This window comes from Pelodiscus sinensis, chromosome 18 (genome assembly GCF_049634645.1).
Source record: "Pelodiscus sinensis isolate JC-2024 chromosome 18, ASM4963464v1, whole genome shotgun sequence".
Taxonomy (NCBI): Eukaryota; Metazoa; Chordata; order Testudines; family Trionychidae; genus Pelodiscus; species Pelodiscus sinensis.
This window is the reverse complement of record NC_134728.1, coordinates 21,072,102-21,092,792: the sequence shown is the minus strand read 5'-3', so window position 1 is coordinate 21,092,792 and position 20,691 is coordinate 21,072,102. Positions and strand designations below refer to the sequence as shown.

At 41.2% G+C, this 20,691-nt stretch overlaps 1 long non-coding RNA gene across 5 annotated transcripts in view; it reads left to right on the top strand.

Moving 5' to 3' along the window:
• The window catches only part of LOC142818856 (uncharacterized), a 244,659-nt gene that overhangs the window by 92,932 nt on the left and 131,036 nt on the right, over positions 1 to 20,691 (top strand). For 3 of the 5 annotated variants that reach the window (XR_012896535.1, XR_012896538.1, XR_012896536.1), the window contains one exon: positions 1,738 to 1,832. This is a non-coding gene — a long non-coding RNA (uncharacterized LOC142818856). Of the gene's footprint in view, positions 1 to 1,737; positions 1,833 to 7,503; positions 7,778 to 20,691 lie in introns of those variants that run through there. The other 2 variants (XR_012896534.1, XR_012896537.1) reach the window with 1 other exon arrangement.

Below are 20,691 nucleotides of genomic sequence, written 5' to 3'. Positions count from 1 at the left end.
TTTCAAAGCTAGAAAGGAGTTTAGCTCAGCCTCCATGGTGATATGGGCATCAGCATACCCGCTGCGGTCTGGTGTTTCTGTCTTTGCTCCAGAATTCTCCCCATGCAGTCAAATCTCTTACACAAAGTACATTGGCTTTGAGCAGAAGACCTCTTATAGATATAAAGCTGATAGAAACTGGGGGGGGGAGAGGAGAGGGAAGAAGCTGGTGCTGCAAATCAGCACTGGAGTACATTGGCAGAGCTATGGGGCAAAGCTTGACCACTGCGCGACTTGGAACGCTCTATGCTTGACTCCAATCTCACTTTCTATTCCTAGTTGTTTTAACTTACATAGCTAAACCTTCATGCTTATGAAGGTGACAACTATCGAGAACTATCTGGATCAGGATAAGATTTAGGTTCAAGGTAGGGATGTGAACGTGTACCCATGTACACAGTCAACTGAAGAGCCTGGGCTCATCAGTTAGCCCTCACAGTTACACGCAAACCTCCCCTCCCGCTCCACACACTGCTGCAGAACAGAGCAGCAGTGCAGGGGGACAGGTGGGAGCAGGTACACACAGGGAGCTAACCCTTTTAAACCAGCTCCCTGTGCGTACCAACTCCTGCAAAATCACCTGCCCTCCTACCTCCTGGCTCCCCACACAGCTGCCTTTGAGACAAATTTTCAGAGGTTACATGTTTTACCAATATAAACACATTTTAACATCCCTAGATCAAGAGTTAGAACTGGGTATACGCATGTAATTTGTATATGCAGTTTCCGTTATCATATGTGCAACAGAAGATGTGACTGCAAATGTGACTAATTAGCTGTCTGCATGTGAATTTGCCAGGTTGAAATGTGTGCAATAATGCCACCAAAGATTATAAGCAAAAATATCCTCCCTTTGCTTCCAGCCCCATTAGCTAGCAATATATACAGTTTAGGAATAAAAGGAAGATTACTTAGAACCGTTGCCATCTAGATTCTAAAATGCACTGCTTAAATGTGTCATAATTTATCAGTCAGAAGGATCTTCAGGCAATAGGTTATTCTGGCTGCAGAGATAATGATCTTGTGTATTCAGAAAGGCTACACATAAATTCTTTGAGAGTTGTTGTGGAAATAGTCCCATAGTTAGCTGACAGGAGGAACAGTGCAGACTGGAATGGTGTGAAGTTGTAATAGATTCTTTCTAGCAGCCATCTATCTTCATGACAACAAATGCAAACTTTGCAGTACCTCAGCTGGCAGATAATGAATAGGTTATCATGCTACTCTAACAAACTTTCTTTATAATTTCAGCAGATTCCAAAACACTATTCAGGGTATGACAGCTGCTTTGTTCCCTTTAGTTCTCAATCTGGGGACCACTAAAGATCTGGGAACCATTAAGATCCCATCCGATAGTATATGACATTTATTCAGTTTGCACTCAGACATGTTGCTATTATGAAAGCTTTTTTCCATTTATAAATAAACTACAATTAATTGTGCAATTCTAACTGAAATTATGACCGAATTAGGATGTTATTTTTACATGCATGGCACAATATTACATTTCAAAATCTAAGAGGTAAATTTTGTATGTAGCAGCAGTTACCCTTCATTAGAGGTCTTCCAAGAATCTCTATTTTTTAAATGCAATGGGGCGTGGAATGCCCATGAAGTTAATGGGGGGCCTACAAGGAATGAATTTGACTTTGTTGTTTTTTTTTTAAACCAAGTCTCATTTTGCACTCTCCCTTCCAGAGATGGCTATGTGGCTTTGGAGTGTTATAAAACTTCCCACACCTTACTCCTGCCATTGTCAGATCCCATTCCAGAGGTTTATGGCTGCCATCTCAGTAAGTACATGGTCGATTTTTTAAAAATCCCATTGGATTTCCCTAAGGTGCATAGAAAAGGAGTTACCTCATTCCCTGGCACACTAAGATTTCATAAACTCATTGCTACTCTTTCAGTCTCAATGTCCAAATTGAGTGGGAGAGCAGGTAATGAAAGTACAGTCTCCAGAGTGCAGTAGAGGCTGTATATGTCAAGTCTTAAAAAAATATATATTTGAACATTCAATTGAGTCTAATAAGTTAGTTTTATTATGGGTACAAAGCAAAACATAGACAAAAGGAGACTTTTTCATTACACGTCATTGATTTATTACAGGCTTTTTCCTGGACCCTAATCTCCTGGTTTAAAATATGGCAACCCAAGGAAAATCCGTATATGGTACTTATAGAATATACTGCATATCGATATAAATGGAGCCATTTGCAAATATACAGCTCTACAGTGTACTCATTATCTAACACTAGACCATGACTCAGATGCTTAAGACAAGTTTTAAAAGTTGTAAAAAGAACGAAAACCAAATTAGGTTTCTATGAAATCTATTATCTATTTTTAGCGTTAGACCAGAGCCAACATCATTGATTTTACACATCCATTGCATTTGTTTTCCATGGAATTTACCTTCCGGAAGTGCAGACGTCATCAAGGGCAAAGAAAGTTTGTGGTCTTGATACTTTAATAAATGGGGAGAAGGTGGCTTGTTATATTTACTGTATATTACGGTATGTCTACACTACCCCGCTAGTTCGAACTAGCGGGGGTAATGTAGTCATCCGCAATTGCAAATGAAGCCCGGAATTTGAATTTCCTGGGCTTCATTTGCATGAAGCCGGCCAGTGCCATTTTTAAATGCCGGCTAGTTCGAACCCCGTGCCGCATGTAGCTGCGCGGCACGGGGTTCGAACTAGCCGGCATTTAAAAATGGCGCCGGCCGGCTTCATGCAAATGAAGCCAGGGAAATTCAAATCCCGGGCTTCATTTGCAATTGCGGATGACTACATTACTCCCGCTAGTTCGAACTAGCGGGGTAGTGTAGACATACCCTTAGAGAGTTCGTGCTTCTGTCTGTGTGTCTGTCCATCCGAGAGTCCATTTGTTCAAGAAACAGTAAGGGTGCATCTAGACTACAAAAATGAGGGAAATCGAAAATGCAAACAAAGCGCTGATTTACAAATCTCGTGCTTCATTTGCATAATCTCATCTGTTTTTTGGAAGAGATTTTTTTTGAAAAAAAAAAGCAGTCTAGACGGGGTTCTTTCCAAAAACAAAAAACAAACAAACAAAAAAAAACCCTTTTACAAGAGAACCCTTATTCCTGAAAAAAAATGAGGTTTACTGGGATCTTTTCAAAAAGTTTTTTTTCCCCCCCGAAAGAACCCTGTCTAGACTGCTTTTTTTTTGGAAAAAATCTCTTTCGAAAAAGCGATCGGATGAGATTATGCAAATGAAGCATGAGATTTGTAAATCAGCACTTCATTTGCATTTTTTATTTCCCTCATTTTTGCATTCCTCTTTCAAAAGAGGAATGTAGTCTAAACGCACCCCTGGTGGAGGTAGAACCACCACATTTAGTATGCAGCTTCCTCTTATCATAACTTAAAGCAAGGTCAGGGTTTGTTTGTGCCAGGACAATGTGTATGGAATGTGGTTGTTTTGTATCAAACAGCAAGAGAGGGGTGTGAGAGCAGGGATAGTTATACTCATGAATATAAAAATTTACATGGCCATGGGATAAGAGGGAAGGTCCTTTCATGGATTGAGAACTGGTTAAAAGACAGGAAACAAAGGGTAGGAATAAATGGTAAATTTTCAGATTGGAGAGGGGTAACTAGTGGTGTCCCCCAAGGGTCAGTCCTGGGACCAATCCTTTTCAACTTATTCATAAATGATCTGGAGAAAGGGGTAAGCAGTGAGGTAGTAAAGTTTGCAGATGATACCAAACTGTTTAGGATAGTCAAGACAGAAGCAGACTGTGAGGGACTCCAAGAAGATCTCACCAGACTGAGTGATTGGGCAACAAAATGGCAAATGAAATTTAATGTGGATAAGTGTAAAGTAATGCACATCGGGAAAAATAACCCCAACTATACGTACAGTATGATGGGGGCTAATTTGGCTACGACAAATCAGGAAAGGGATCTTGGAGTTATCGTGGACAGTTCTCTGAAAACTTCCACGCAGAGTGCAGCGGCGGTCAAAAAGGCAAATAGGATGCTAGGAATTATTAGGAAAGGGATAGAAAATAAGACCCAGAATATCTTACTGCCCCTATATAAAACTATGGTACGCCCACATCTTGAATACTGTGTACAGATGTGGTCTCCTCACCTCAAAAAAGATATTTTGGCCTTGGAAAGGGTTCAGAAAAGGACAACTAAAATGATTAGGGGTTTGGAACGGGTCCCATATGAGGAGAGGTTAAAGCGACTGGGACTTTTCAGTTTAGAAAAGAGGAGACTGAGGGGGGATATGACAAAGGTATATAAAATCATGAGTGGTATGGAGAGGGCCGATAAAGAAAAGTTTTTTATTAGTTCCCTAAATAGAAGAACAAGAGGACACCAAATGAAATTAATGGGGAGCAGGTTTAAAAGTAATAAAAGAAAGTTCTTCTTCACACAGCATGTAGTCAACCTGTGGAACTCCTTGCCAGAGGAGGCTGTGAAGGCTAGGACTATAATAGAGTTTAAAGAGAAGCTAGATAATTTCATGGAGGTTAGGTCCATAAAAGGCTATTAGCCAGGGGATAAAATGGTGTCCTTGGCCTCTGTTTGTCAGAGGCTGGAGAGAGATGGCAGGAGACAAATCGCTTGATCATTGTCTTCGGTTCACCCTCTCTGGGGCACTTGGTGCTGGCCACTGTCGGCAGACAGGATACTGGGCTAGAAGGAACTTTGGTCTGACCCAGTACGGCCGTTCTTATGTTCTTATGAATGGCCACAGGGGGCAGCAAGCATACCAGCCTCAGGGAGCAACCACTGGCCAGCAACACAGCCCCTGCAACCCTGGCTTGACTCATGTAACATCTACTGGCCATTGCACTGCCCCCACTGCCCTGGGCCACCTCTGGGCCTCCATGGTGCATGGCTTCCACCACCACAGGATGGCCTCAAGAAGAAGCCAAATAAGTTTTTTGTGTGTGTGTGTGTGTGTGTGTGTGTGTGTCTGCTGTGCACTGTGGGTGCAGCCACAATACAAATAAGCAATAATGATATCTCTCTCCATAGCGGATTCAAGTGACACCTCTGCAATGTCCTCATAATATGGAGAACCAAAGGTACAAGAGAGATTGTAGGGTGAAATGGTTAGGACTTAAGAAAAATCCCCATTGGAGCTGGGTCTGTTAGGCTATGTCTACAGTACAGAGTTTTTGCGGAAAAACAGCCTCACCTCAAGCGCTTTTTTGCACAAGAGAATTGAAAGAACAGAGGGGTTTTTGTGCAATTGGTATTCCTCTTTCTACGAGGAAGAAGCCTTTTTGCGAAAGAGTTATTTTGCAAAAAGGCGTGTATGGAAGGGGGAGAGGGTTTTTGTGCAAAAAGAGGAAAAAACACAGGTGCCTTGGTGGCCATTCTGTGCATACCAATCTGTGCTTACTTTCAAGAGTGCGTCCATGCAGTCTGGATGTTCTCTTTCACAAAAGATCATTGCTTTTGCGATGCGCTTTTGCAGTGTGGACGCGCTGTTGTACAAGAAGTTTTTGTGGAAGATCTCTTCTGATAAAAGCTTCTTGCGCAGGAAGCCTGGAGTCTAGAGGTAGCCTCAGTTATTCCTTCTCCTGTTTCTAGTAGCTCAGGGCTATCCTGTTTATATCAGTCCCAGAAATATTTGATTGTTTACTTAGAGAGTGCTTTTTTGCTTTAGTCAGCAATGATGGCTCTGACTTAAAATTCAGGAAAGACCATACAAGTCTATTGTGCACAATTCTTACTCATATAGCTAAACATTTTGTATAAGGCTCTGCCTTTTACTCAGAACAAAGCCTGCACCACAGTGAGTAATTATGAAGCAAATTTCACATTTAAGTATAGGGTTTAAGTACCTTGTATTTGTATTTTTCATTTTGGAATTTCACAAGGTTTCAAAAATATTGTTTAGTAGGGAAACTGAGGCACTGAGCAGCGACATGACTTCCTCAAGTTCACATGGTGTGCCAGTGACAGACTGACCGACCCCAGTCTTTTACTCATTACATGCACTGTGAACGAATATGTTGGTGACAGTCACAGGAGAAAGTCTTTGCAATTTAGTACCATTACGCATGCTTCAAAGTATAAAGGGAAAAACTTTGGGAGAATGAATCTCAATGACCATGTGCCTGTTGATTATGAGTTCAGAAAAAGTCTTGCTGGTGTTGCTACTGCTCCTCCTTCCCCAGAAGTTTTAGGAGACGGGTAACTCCCTGACAGCGATGGCTGAGTTTTATGGTCTAGAGAAATGCTGCTTTCTTTCTGGCATGGAAAAACTACTATGAAGAAAGCCTTAGAGCCCCAAAAGCTGGCAGATCCTGCCCCAAGGAATGGAAATAAAAGTGAGAAATGATTTTGAGCAAGTTGTTAGTTTTCCTTATTCCACAGCACCAGAGTCCCATTTGAGCTGTGAAAAAGCTGTGGCTTTTTTTTTTTTTTAACATCAAAGTATACGTGTGATTATTACAACATATTTTACATAAGCACAGGGGAAATGTCTTACTGCCAGAAATGACGCGGTATAAGCTGCAGAGTCCAAGGAGCTTTGACCTGGTGAAGAGTCTCTTGGCTTGACTCAGAGCATCAAAATCAATTTCATAATTCACTTAACTTGATCAAACCAGTGGTGATATTGAAGGACAGGCATTTCTGGGTCTTTCTTGTGTATAGCTGGCTGCCATGCGGGGAGGGGGTAACAATTTACTTGAGATGAAGGTTCTTAGGCCCAGATTTTTAAATGTGTTTAAGTGTTGCTGAATGGAGTGTTGCAAACCCTAACCAATGTAGAAGTCTAAAACTCACAATTCAAAAGTAATTGAAACACATTGACAGTGGATGGGATTTAAGTTTCTAAATGAAAATGAGAAATAGGTTCCTAAATCAGTTAGGCATCACAGGGTTAGTACAGCAATGTCTAAATTACCTTTACAAATCTGGGCCTTACTCTGTTTTTTAAAAAAGTAGACCAGGTCCCCAGGCTGTGTAAATGGGTATAGCACCTGTAGTCCACTTACTAAAGGTGCCTCTTCTTATTTTCTGGAAAGTCCCTGGCTGTGTCTAGACTGGCAAGTTTTTCTGCAAAATCACCTGCTTTTGCGGAAAAACTTGCCAGCTGTCTACACTGGCCGCTTGAATTTCTGCAAAAGCACTGACGATCTGATGTAAGATTGTCAGTGCTTTTGCGGAAATACTATGCTGCTCCCGTTCGGGCGAAAGTCTTTTTCTGAAAAACTTTTGCGCAAAAGAGCCAGTGTAGACAGCAGAGATTTGTTTTCCGCAAAAAACCCCCAATCGCGAAAATGGCAATCAGGGCTTTTTTGCGGAAAAGCGCGTCTAGATTGGCCACGGATGCTTTTCCGCAAAAAGTGCTTTTGCGGAAAAGCGTCCTGCCAATCTAGACGCGCTTTTCTGAAAATGCTTTGAATGGAAAACTTTTCCGTTAAAAGCATTTCCGGAAAATCATGCCCGTGTAGACGTAGCCCCTGTATGCTACAATCCAGCCTCACAGACTACAATTCCCATGAGCCCTTGGGAGAAACAAGAAGGAAGTTACTCTTGTGTGGGAGATCAGAGGCTCTCCATGTGCATGAAAAGAGAGGCCTAGCAGTCTGGGACTCTGCCCTTGGATTTTGGGAACAGGCTGCTGTGGAGGAGTTTGATCCAGTCCAGGGGCTGTTGGAATGCAGCTGCAGACTGGGACTGCCCTTTGGAGCTGGGATCTAGCAGGCTGCTTCTGATAGGCACATCATGAGGCTGTAAGTGATTGGGCCTTTTTGGGAAGGGTGTTGCCTGGGAAAGAGCTGCTGCCTAGCTTGGATCCTCGTACACACTTTCTGTGGAGAATCTCCACTACAGCTGCAGTTCTTCAAGCGCGCCCATGCAAGCAAGAGTTTGGGACTCTGAGTCCAGGGGTGTGCACACTCTGGGGTGGGATCAATATTGGCAGTGCAAATGCTAGATATAGATGTTCCGATTATTGTTGTGCGCTTTGTTAATGCTATTCATTGTTAATCTGTTAAACCCTGTTTATTTAAGTTAAGTAAAGATTGTTTATTTTAATGTAATCTATTAGATGTATATGATTTGTAGTTGTTGTTCTGGAATTAGATCCAGATTATAGCTGGAATGAGTATATTCCTGGAGGCTCTCAAGGCACACCAGTAAGTGTGTACAAGGCCATTGTACATTCATTATGAGCAAGGGACTGCAGCAAGGGGGTGGATAGGGCTTTCCCCAACTAAACACCATCACCACTGGGGTGTTCAGGATCTCCTTTTGGGTTAAAACCATCAAACGCCCAGACACACCTGTGAGTGTGACCTGCTCCCCAGTAACCCAGGGAGGAAAAAGGGGGTTACACACCATTTAAATCAATGGAGCTGTTTGATTTGTGCCACTTAAAAATCTGACCTAATACTAATAAAGATTACAAAGTGGTAAAGAAATGTAGGAGCAATAGTACATTAAATGTATCTAGCTATGCATCTGTTTATGAGACACAGCAGGAATGAATGTGCATCTATTTGCTCTGCATTCTGTCAAATATTCTGGACTGTGTTTTTATTGTATATTTCTTCAATATGGGCCTGAGCCATAGCCCATGGAAGTCAATGGAAGTTTTCAGCAGGCTTCAGAAACAGGCCCTATTTCTCATGCTGCTGTGAAATTGTTTTAAATTGCCTAACACTGAAATTCCAGCTGAAGAACGAGCAGCCTCAGACAGAAATAAAGCTGCAACATGCATCATTGGTTTCTGTGTGGGAGAGACTCAAATAAGGCGGCAGGCTTAGACCTGCTTCAAAAATGTAGGATTTCTACTCAAGACCAATCCCAGCCCAATGTCTCCTAGAATTTGAAGGGATCAGACAGAATGTTATTTACCTGAGATCTTGATGATGATTGTAACAAAGAACAATCACAGTTTGTGACCTGCAGCCAGTGACTCAAAAAGGAATGGTAAAAGCAGAAGTCTGAAGTTTTCCTGACGTGTCCACAATAGGAGCCTATTTTATAGCTGATATTTTATTTTGTTGGGCCTTTCTCTGGAGAACCTACTATCTGGCTCTTTCAGAATATTAGTCTTCATAAAGACAGCACTTTAATTTGCAGCCTGGGGAATAGGAAAATCTATTGTTGAGTTGCTATGTAGGAAAATCGTAGTCAGCTGTGGAGAAGCTGAGATATTCCTGTTCTCTGGGCCAGGCTCAAACAAGTCCAAATGGACAGCAGAAGCAGAGTGACCAATCTCTTTTACTCAAGAGAACTCTGAATATACCTGCAAGGAGAATCCTTTCTAGACACCCCAACCCATCCTGTGAGCTGAACATTAGAAGCTGCATTTTACATTTCAAATGAAGAGTATTTTCCTTTGCAGGGTCCAGTTCTGATGTTCTTGCTCAAGCAAACTCCAGCCAAAAAGTGCTGCTAAGTCAGGCAGTGGGATGTGCACATGCGTCAATGAGTTTTCGGTTGCCTGAAGAACTATGGACTACAAGGGGGAAACTCTGCAACTAAATGTCTGCCTGCTTGGGAATGCAAACAAAAATAGCCATGATAAAGTCTATTTTAAATAGAGAAGAGTGTTATTTCATTGGATTGCAGTCTCTCAGACTTTAAAATTCTTAAAACTTAATATACCATGTGATGACCAGACTCTTGATTGGGCTGTAACCTAAAATAGGGTCTCATGACCAATGGAGACCCAATTCTCCATTCTGCTATGACAGTGTAAATCAGGAGTTATTCCACCAGAGTGAGTTGATTTATTATGGTCCTGGCATACAAATGGTGTAGGGAAAGAATTTAGTCCACTTTGTTTGTCCTGAACATTGTCAGAGCTGAGGTTCAAACTGGGACCGTTGAGGTCTATAAGTAGGCAGCCCTGCCTGGAGAACCAAAAAGGAACATCCTGTGGTTGAGGGAGCAGGAACTTTGCTACTCATGTTGTGGGTGCAAATTTCTCTTTGGACATCTGCCACCCTCCTGTTAAATTTAAAATGCAAATGAGAGATTATGGACCATAGTTGAACCCTCAGCGGGACAAGTATGACCACTGAACTCTTTGATAATCCATCTTCTGCTAAAATTGCCATTTAGTGCAGTGGGCACTAAATAATTGACACTGCTCTACCCTTTTCAGTTCTTCCTCATAACCCAAGAGTTTATGAGATTTACAGACTGCCTCAGGTCTTCATTTCTCTGCAGTGAGAGGACATACTGCGCCCTGTCTAGACTGAAACTATTATCACAGATCATCCCAGCCTTATAGCTGCAGAGTCAAGCAGTAGAAAAAAAGGAGATAGGAGCATCCCCTCTGGTATTCTATTATGTTTTTAGGGACCAGTTATTTATGCTAGTTAAATAGACAGAAATGTAAATCAGGTGCAGAAACTATACCTGAATTGGTCAATTATCTCTAAGCTATTAGTATAGGAAAAACTAAGATATAACACCACTTATATATTTTTTAAAAAGGAGTAATTCCTTATATGGAACTGCAATGCTAAGAATAGTGAGTACTTGTACTGGATAATATTTTAGTTGTTCAAAGTACTTTCAAAATATTAAATAATTTTCTAAACACTGTGGGAGGTAGGTAAGTACTATTATGTCTAGGGATAGGTAAAGTCCCTGAGGCACAGGTGGAAATAAAAATGTCACTTGGCATTAAAAACCAGCATGCTCTATTTTGTAATTACCAGAGACCCAAATTCTGTTGTTTCTCTCCTGAATGCACAGGGCACGGGTGTGTTCATTTGACTGGATATCCATCTAAGTAGAAAGATACCTCCATACAAAGGCAACCTGTGCAGTGTCTCACTTTAATTGTGGTCTCTTCAAACAGTCATCATTCTCTGCCCCCCAGTATGGCAGTAAGATCAGCACTGGATGGATGAGGGAGAAACTTGCTTCTTTATTGCTGTGCTGCCTTTGAGACACTTTCCTTGCCAAAGGGGATGTTTTCCCATTGTTCCTTTCAATATACTTCTTTACTGCTGGATTGTTCACCCTCCTCTTGTGTTAGCTAATAAAGCAGAGATGTGCCCCACTTTCCAGGTATCGTACGTAGATGTTTGGAGGGGAGGAGGAGAAGGAAGTTTCTAAAATCAGCAGTCAACAGGAGAGTAGAGAGCAGCAGGAAGTGGTGGGGTTTATTAGCATCCTGCAAAATAAACAGAGGTGAGAGCAAGTCCTTAAGCTACTCTGACTGTCACAGTAACAGGGATCTGTCTTGTATCTTAAGAACGCAATATGGCAGGGACTGTTTCTGTTCCGGGGGGAAAAAACCTTCAGTTAAATATAAAAGCCTGCTATTGTTCTGATTCTTGATATCATCAGCATGCTTTCCCTGTGCCCTCTTTGACTATTATAAAAATATATATCCAATTACTCTGAGACACCTACAGTGATATAATTTTACTTGTTTCTTGCTCCTTTTTAATTTTTATCTTTGGTGATATTATTGTGCATCATTAAAACATTTTATTATTGTTTATTACATTAATACATGTTATTATTTATTTTAAGCATCTGAATAGAATCATGTATTTGAAAGGCATATTTTAAAATTTTACTTGCTTCATTTGGGAAAACATCCAGGCTGCCATTTGGAATCTCCTGCCTCCTTCCCCCTTTTTGGACAATATTTTTGGAGTTATTAGGAGCTGAAGGCCCCATTGCAGTAGTCCATCCCTATTCAGCAAAGCACATAAGCCTCAGTGAGACTTAAAGGTACATCTAAAAGTAAGCCTATGCTAAAGTGCTTGGCTGAATCGGGGCCTAGGAGATTATTAAAATGATGACACTCTTTAAAGACTACGCCCAAAGCAGATTGAAACTAATGGCAATCTTTCCATTGATTTCAGTGGGCTTTGGAGTGGGTCCAGAATGAATAAAATTGATGTCTATAGGGAGCCTCAATGATACTCCACTGGGTACCTTGCTCCATCTCAAATTATTTCTATCTATGTTCACATTGTCTTCTCTATCCAAACTAACCTTCATTCATTCAAGCAGTTCGCTCATCATTTCCATGTCACTGACCTCCTGGAGCAGAACTCTGTCTTGCGTCTCCCTGAAGCCCACAATACGTATACAGCTTTTCTGTTCCATTATTTCATAAAAATGAAATCTCTCTGCTTTGTTGAACTCTTGATCTCCTTTCTGTTACCCTGCAAGGACTCTTCTTAACTAAATCTAAAATGTTCTAGGTCTCCTGCTTGTTCTGCTTCGTACTACATTAAGTAAGGATTTGTCTCATAATAACGTGGGGTCACAAAGGTTACTTGCTTGAGCTCAGGCAATACTAGAAGTAAATGCACATGAATATTTGAAACAAATTAGTTTCAGCTGCGTTTGAGCTCTTTGCATATTCTCATTTCATGCACAGCCCAGAGCAAAGCAAATTTTAAACTCATGTTCTCAATTGCTCTTGGAAATCTGCATTGCCATGTGCAACAAAAACCTTATTATAAATAACGAGTAGTCCTCTGGCACCTTAGAGACTAACAAATGTATAGGATATATACTATCTATAGATGATGAAGTGGGTTTTACCCACGAAAGCTCATGATCCTAGATATTTGTTAATCTCTAAGGTGCCACAGGACTATTCATTGTTTTAAAAAGTACAGATTACCATGGCTACTGCTCTGAGACGTATAAATGTTTCATTCACCTAGTCAGATAACACAAACAGTGTCATAGGACATAGGCGAACAATCTCATCTAAAGGATACAGCTTGCATTTTGGACTTTGAAGTTTTGAGAGAATTTTGTGTAATTTTCATTCTCTCGATGAATTGCCTTTTCCAAGGATTTAAAATAAGAATGCAATAAAAACAAGCTGTCTCTGGCCATTCTGTGAACATAGTTATTTTTGGCACGTCATTTACTTGGCTCTGTAACTTGTACTCTCACAACACAATGAAATGTTATTTTGTATTGAGGAAATCTTTACTCCTTTGATAACATTGAAAATTCATATTAGCACAGCTCAGTCTCCTTCCCAATGTGGGTGCAATTAACACAATAACACGCAGAGCTACATTCAGACTTCACCATACTTTTTAGTACTTTTTCTGATCCAAAAGAGGAATACCATGTAGAGCAGGGGTGGCCAAAATACAACCTGCAGACCCTGTCAAGCCACTGGATCCAGCCTACAGCCCAGTGGGAGCCACGGGCAGGCTCCCTGCCTGTCCTGCCCCCGCACGCTGCTCAGAGAAGCTGGCTGCAGGGCCATGTGTCTCTGAGACAGGCTTCACATGCTGCCTTGCCACCAATCTCATAGCTCCCATTGGCCAGAAACTGTATTTTAACAGTATCATTTTCTACTGTTGATAAATCATGCTAGATGTCTCAAGGGTTTTAGTCCATTTTTCACCAACACATCTCATTCTTCATGTGCTTGACAAATGTTCTACTATTTATCTTAAATGTGCATGTAATCTTCCTTTCTTTCTCTACCTCAGCCTTTCTTATCTTATTTATACTCTTGGCTGCATTCTGTCACCTCTCCAGTTCTTGCTGTCTGATGTTTTATACCTCCCCAAAGCCTCTTTCATAACCTTGATTACTTTTTGCACATTGTTGTTCATAAATATTGATTTTTTTTTAATCTTAGCATATTTATTGTTGGAAGAGGGATACATAAACCTACGGTCGTCATTAATTTATCTTCACATGTTTTCTTTTCACTTCTACTGCTTTGTTCCTTTCATCTCACCATTTCTCACATCCTTCCAAAATTTGTTCTTTGGGAAAATTTGCTCTTTAGGATTCGTATTGGTTTCTCTCTCTAGGTCTGATTTCTACCCACTTAGTTGTTTAGGCCACATCTATACTTATGTGCCAGAGATTGATCTTCTGGTGTTCGATTTAATGGGTCTAGTAAAGACCTGCTAAATTCAATGCTGAGGGCATCCCTGGTTGGTGCCGGTACTCTTGTCAGTCACAGGGAGTAAGGGAAGCTGACAGGAGCATTTGCTCCCATTGGCCTCCCATTGTGAAGACTGCACCAAGCTCAGCTTAAGATATGTTAACTCCAGCTACGTTATTCACCTACCTGGAATTGCATAACTTAAGCAGACACTCCAGTTCTAGTATTGACCTGGCCTTAGATGCTCAGTCAGATTCTCTTGGCCAGGTCTATACGAGACCTGGAAGGTAGGCTTAAGGTCAGCTTCATATACAAAATGAACTTTTAAAACAGTTATGTTTGGGTATGTCCTAAGTTATGATTGCTGCGATGCAGCTAGGGATGTTAAATATCGGTCAATTGAATAGTCAATTAACCTCATGAATTTTTATCAGTCGACTACTCTATAGTCCCCAGGGATGAGGCTGGCAGCCAGTGCAGGGTGCCAGGTGGGAGGTGGTCCATGAGGGGAGCCAGTTTAAAAACCAGCTCCCGTCGCGGACCGGCTGCCTGTCACCCCCTCCCCCGTCTGCACAACATGAGGTCCGGGGGAAGGGGCGGGGCTGAGCTCCCAGACCCTGTGCGAGCTGGAACTGATCTAGGCTGCCTGCCCACCTGGCTCCTAATGCACTTTAAATGCAGAGCCACATCAAGGATAGGTCCTGAATATGGCATGAGCCAGGACTTAGTCTAGCTGCTGGCCAGCCTGCTAAAAAATTGACTGGCAAAGGGGGAGGGGAGGAAATACATGTAGTCTATAGCTTTAACCTATAAGCTTTTGCTTATCCATTAATTGACTACACTATTACATCCCTAGATGCAGCTACATATTTATGTCACAACATGAGGTTCTTACCACTTAATGGACACGATTTTCATTTACACTAAGTCCCCGTTACAGTTTTCTGGCAGTGTACAGAAGGTTTATATTTCCAATCACTTTGTAGTCCTTCAGTACTGCCACAGTGTTGTTAAAGGGGCTTACACTGCCACTGCAATTCAAATATGCACTAGTTCTACTCGAGGTAGTGTGCAAAAAATAACAGTGTGCTGTGAGTGGCACAGCAGCTCAGGCTAACCATTTGACTATGTACCAGGCTCCAGGTGAGTTTGTACACATGCAGCTAGCTGAGCTTATGACTATGCTGGTCCCGCTACAATGCTATTTTTAGTGTGCTAACTCAAGCAAAGCTAATGTGAATCTGTCTACCTGAGCTGAGAAGTACATCCCTAGCTGGAGTATAAACATACCCATAAATGAGAATCTGGCCCAATCAATCTCGGGTTGTATCCAGCTACTGGAAATCTTCCCTTTTGCACTGATGAGTTTTTAAACCTTTTGGGATTCAGTTTTATCATTTTAATGTGAAAATCCTTCTGCTCAGATGGTATGTACGAAATTCTGCTGTCTATTTGCTCTCTTCATATCCTTGTAAATTGGAACTATAATTGTATCAGTGGCTTAAGTCTTCCAAGATCTCTAATCTCAGCTACTTCTGAATTTTTCTTAATGTTTACTTTGATGCTAGTTGTTTACTGATTATGTCCTCCCTGTCCAGGCATTTTCACTTGTTCTGTTTTTCCTTCCTGGTCTTTTTCCTGGTTTCTTTACAGTCTCTCCCCCGTATCCACTGGTTTAACTAGTGTAACACGACCTTGTGGTTTGAGACTGGATAGAGATTTTGAAGATCTGGGTTTATCTTTGGCTCTGCCTTGGGCATCTTGGGTGACTTTCACTTAAATTCTCATTCTCTGTTTGTAAAACAGGGATAATAATAGTACTTCCCATAACAGTCCAATGAGGTTAAAGTTTTGGATTTGTTCAGATACTACTGTTACATGGACCATTTACTGTAAGTATCTAGATACTAATTAGAACCAGGAGCCGCTAAGCAGTACATCATAATAAAGAGGCAAAGGTGATTTAAAGCCACCTTAGCCTCTTCCTCTCCACCTGAATTGCTAATTCTGTACTTTACCAATTAGAGAAACTCACCATAAGCATTTAGCTAGTGAACACAACTGAGATGAATGCACAGATACCGTCTTTGCATGCACAACTACTTGTGAATTTAAAGTAGGAAAGCACAATTTTGAAAGCTGACAAATAACGTATCCTTCAATTTTGACCATTTTAAAGCAAATGGATGGGGTGTGTTTTGGTAAGTCAGAAGGACATTTCCCTACAAACAGTCCTTTTCACCTGGTGTAAAGAGGGGGAGAAGGATTTCATCCAGAACTGACCTACCTGCCTGATTGCATTCATAAAACATGTGGGTGCCACATTTGAAGCTAAAGCAAAATGCAGGACAATGTAGCACTTTAAAGACTAACAAGATGGTTTATTAGATGATGAGCTTTCGTGGGCCAGACCCACTTCCTCAGATCAAATAGTGGAAGAAAGTAGTCACAACCATATATACCAAAGGATACAATTAAAAAAATGAACAAATATGAAAAGGACAAATCACAGTGCAGAACAGGAGGGGGATGCGGGGGGGGGGGGGGAGGAAGGAAGGTAAGTGTCTGTGAATTGATGATATTAGAGGTAGGGAGAGTGGGATGTTTGTGAGTTAATGGTATTAGAGGTGATAATTGGGGAAACTGTCTTGGTAATGGGTGAGATAGTTCAAATGTTTGTTAAGTCCTTGTTGGCAAGTGTCGAATTTTAACATGAATGACAGTTCAGAGGATTCCCTTTCAAGTGCAGATGTAAAAGGTCTTTGTAGCAGAATGCAGGTGGTCAAGTCATTGAGAGAGTGTCCTTTCTGGTTAAAATGGCAAGAAACTGTTTTCTCTTTGTGATCTTGTCTGATATCTGTTTTGTGGGCATTAATCCTTTGGCGAAGTGTCTGAGATGTTTGTCCAATGTACATAGCAGACGGACACTTTCGGCACATGATAGCATAGATTATATTTCTGGATGCGCAGGAATATGTGTTCTTGATCTTATAACTCACTTGGTTAGGTCCAATAATGGTATCAGCAGAATGAATATGTGGACAAAGCTGGCAACGGGGTTTGTTGCAAGGGAAGGTACCAGGGTTGGTGTTAGTGTGGTATGTCCTGTGGTGGTTGGTAAGAAGCTGACTTTGGAAAAAAGTCATTTGAAGCTGACTTTGGAAAAAAGGCCTTGTCAGTCTTTTATATGAGTTTGAAACTCTGTTTTTAAATGTCCTTGGAGTTCTCCCTTTATTTGGTGCTGATTCATTTTATTAAATTGCGCTAATAGTTTGGGCTCTCTCTGTGGACATTCTTCCAGTGTTTATGGTGTCTGGGTATCTAGCTTATCGCATATTCATACTGGCAATATCTTTTAAAAACAATAAAAATGCTGGGTTAGTTTGAATGCACAGTCCTTTATTCCCTGGACTGTCCGCCATCTCCACAACAAGCAGCCTGCTTCTCTGGGTCTGTATTTGTATTAGCAAAATTATGCCCCAAGTTTTGCTGATCTGAAATCAAGCTGAAACTTTTCCTTTGTATACTGCTCAGGTTTTTAGTTTCTGTGTGTATTTTAGTGACTCTATTTAAAAATTATGAGTAGTAATAACAATAAAACAATAGTCATTTCTCTTTCATGTATATACTTTAAAAGTTGTAAATATGTTATCCTGAATTATTTTTCCCCAGTCATTTTTGCACTAAAAAAACTCCTTTGTCTTTAGAATGAATGCAGAAAACCAATCAATAAAACTAAAGGACCAAGTGTGCAGCAACCTGGATTATTTTTTCGGTGGAACCAGTGCTTTATGGTGTCAGTGACATGCTTTGTGATAGCCAGAGATTTCAGTTGGCACTCTTTTCCTCAAGCCACAATGAAAATTCTGAGCTTGCCCTGAAATGCTCCACTCAAACTTAGCATCATTGGTGTGCCTGTGTGACGGCGCGTTGGGGGTTCCCCGTCTCCTGCACCCCGAAATGGCACAAACAGACTGCACCAGCCAGTGGAATTGAGGGTGGTTTATTGCTCCTCCAGCACAGTGCAGCACAGATGTAATCTGGTTACAGGAACTGGGGCTAAGAGGCCTCAGTGCCCCCCCTTGAGATAGGGGAGTCCCAGCCCCCTCCCCAGCTCCTTATTCCCTGCCTTCCAGCCAGGAACTAACTAACCCTCTTCCAGCCTTGCCCCCCAGCCAGGGCAGCATTCCACCTTCCTTTGTTCCTCTCCATGGGGGGTGTCTGGCCACTGGTTCAACAAGTTTGGCATTACCTCTGCCTAGTGAGGCTTTCCCTGCTGGGTCTTGCTCCAGACAGCAGGGGTCACCACAGCCCAGCAAGTACCCCCACTACGTCACAGCCTGCTACAATGCAGGATCCAACAACGACAATCCAAACCATGTCACATAGCATTGCACTTAAAAGCAATAATTTGCTACCATGCTGTGCTTTAAGATGGAGCTGTGGTAAAGTCTCTCACCTCACTCCATTACTGAGTTGGTATTTCCTGATACTACCACCTAACATTGAGTTAATTGTAGCCTGCTGAGCTAGTATTGTCCCAGATTCAGAAAAGCATTTAAAGTTTTGTTCTTAAAGATGGAATTTTTCGAAGCACTCAGCACCGACCTAATCCTCATTCCATGGAAGTTGATGGGCATTTTACCATAGATTTTGATGAAATATTAAGTCAATGCTGAATATTACTGAATATTTCACCCAGGCGGCTTTGCTTAACTGGGGGTGGGAACATAAGCACATGCTTAAATGCTTTGCTGAATTAGGCCCATTTATTGTTGTTGTTTATTTTTATTAGAGTAGAGCCAAGAGAACCTAGCTGAGATGAGGGCCCCACTGCAAATAGTTCACCCTGATCTACTAGGCACTAACAAGCTTGCTGGAATGCTATGAATCCTTTACTCTTTCACAGACATTTTGCTGACACTTCATGAAGGTAAGTGACAGCCATAAAGAAAATAAGCCCAGATTTGGTGCCAATAGCAATAAATGCCAAAGCGAAGGAAAAATTTGCTAATGCTATTTTTAAAAGCACATGTTACAACATCTCCTACAGAAAAATACACCCGCTTCTTATTGGGTGTAGCAGTTTATTTAAAATTGCTTCACAATGTGTTGGGTGGGGAAATCCATGAAATACTGAAGAGCACAATTCTGAATTTATTCCATTTCTTTACCTACATATTAAGCATAAACATGGTAAATAGGCTGATAACAGTAAATGATTTGTGAAATAGCAGGCTTGAGAAGTGCTAGGGATATTGTTAAGTTGAAACAGTGTGGAGAAGCGGTGAGGAGTCCTGTGGCACCTTATAGACTAACCAAAGTGTTGGAGCATAAGCTTTCGTGGGCAAAGACCCACTTCGTCAGATGCATGTAGTGGAAATTTCCAGAGGCAGGTATAAATATGCAGGCCAGAATCAGGCTGGAGATTACGAGTGTGGAGAAGGCTATACTTAAATTGTGGCAATGGAATAAGATGGAAAGGACAGTAGTAACATCACCACCACCACCCCTGGGAATCTTTTTTAAGATTCGATCTACAGAGGGATAGTAAAACCAAATCCTACCATCACATGGGGTAGAGTGGATGACTATTACCTTCCTGGCTACTATGGAATTTCTCTCACCCTGGGTCTCTCTGATCTGCTGCCCCTTTCTGAGAGAGATTTGGCTTCTTGTAGGTCATGTGCTTGCTCCTACAGCTCTCAATTTTAAGGGGCTCAAGAACCGTAGCAGGTATGTGTGATTCATATATGCATGTGCCCCAAAGGCCTTGTTACTTGCATCTTAAGGATGCACTTTTCCAGCTCCTGAGTTTAGATATGTGCAATGGGCTACTGTGCACATGAAGATTGGGCTTGTACCCCAGCATGCAAGCATGTGTGCACTGAACCCTGGGTTTACACTTGTATAGCAGTGATCTATATGCTCTGAAGTGCTGTGCACTCATGTGCACACATATAAAAAATCTGTTTCTAAATGTTTTGCTATCATTCATGTTGTGCAAGTAAGCTGTACCTTGCACTTGTCCTTCTTCATTTTAAATACAGTGCTCATTTTAGTGCCAAAGATATTATCTTCCACACAAACTTGACATCCCTCACTTTTACTTCAGCATTTATTTACTTTAGAAATTAGAGCCGTGTGTTTCATGAGACTTTCCACTTCACTCCATATTCCATTACTTCAGAATGTGTTTTGTCCCGGATCAGAAAGAAAATGAAGAATTAAAAAATTTCCTACCAAAATGAAATATTCAAGGGGGGGAGGGGAAGTGTTGAGTCAATGGATATGTGCTGAAATATCATGGGTCATTGTTTGGTTTTTAAACCTTTTTTTAAAATTGAGTGAAATTTCTAAACAATAGGTTTTTTTCAAAAGAAAAAAATCAAAATCTTCCATTAAAAAATATCAAAATAGAACATTTCAGAATTAAGGGGGGGGTTTCAATTTTAGTTTACTTTTTTGGTATAAATTCAGCACTTCCCACATTACATTCAAATGAATCATAGGGATGAAAAGAAATTTGAGCAGTCATTTAGCCCAGTCCCCTGCACTCATGGTATACTCAGAACTGGACAAAATACTCCTGTGAAGGTCTAATTTACACAGAGTACTAATGTGCTCTAGATATTCCATTGTAATCAGCAGTGTTGTCTTCAAGTCGTCATTGTCAAGTCCAAGTCGAGTCTCAAGTCACTACAGTTCTAGTCTCAAGTCGAGTCTTGAGTCCCTAAAGTCACTTTCGAGTCAAGTCCCAAGTCTTAATTTTAAAAATGTCAAGTCGCT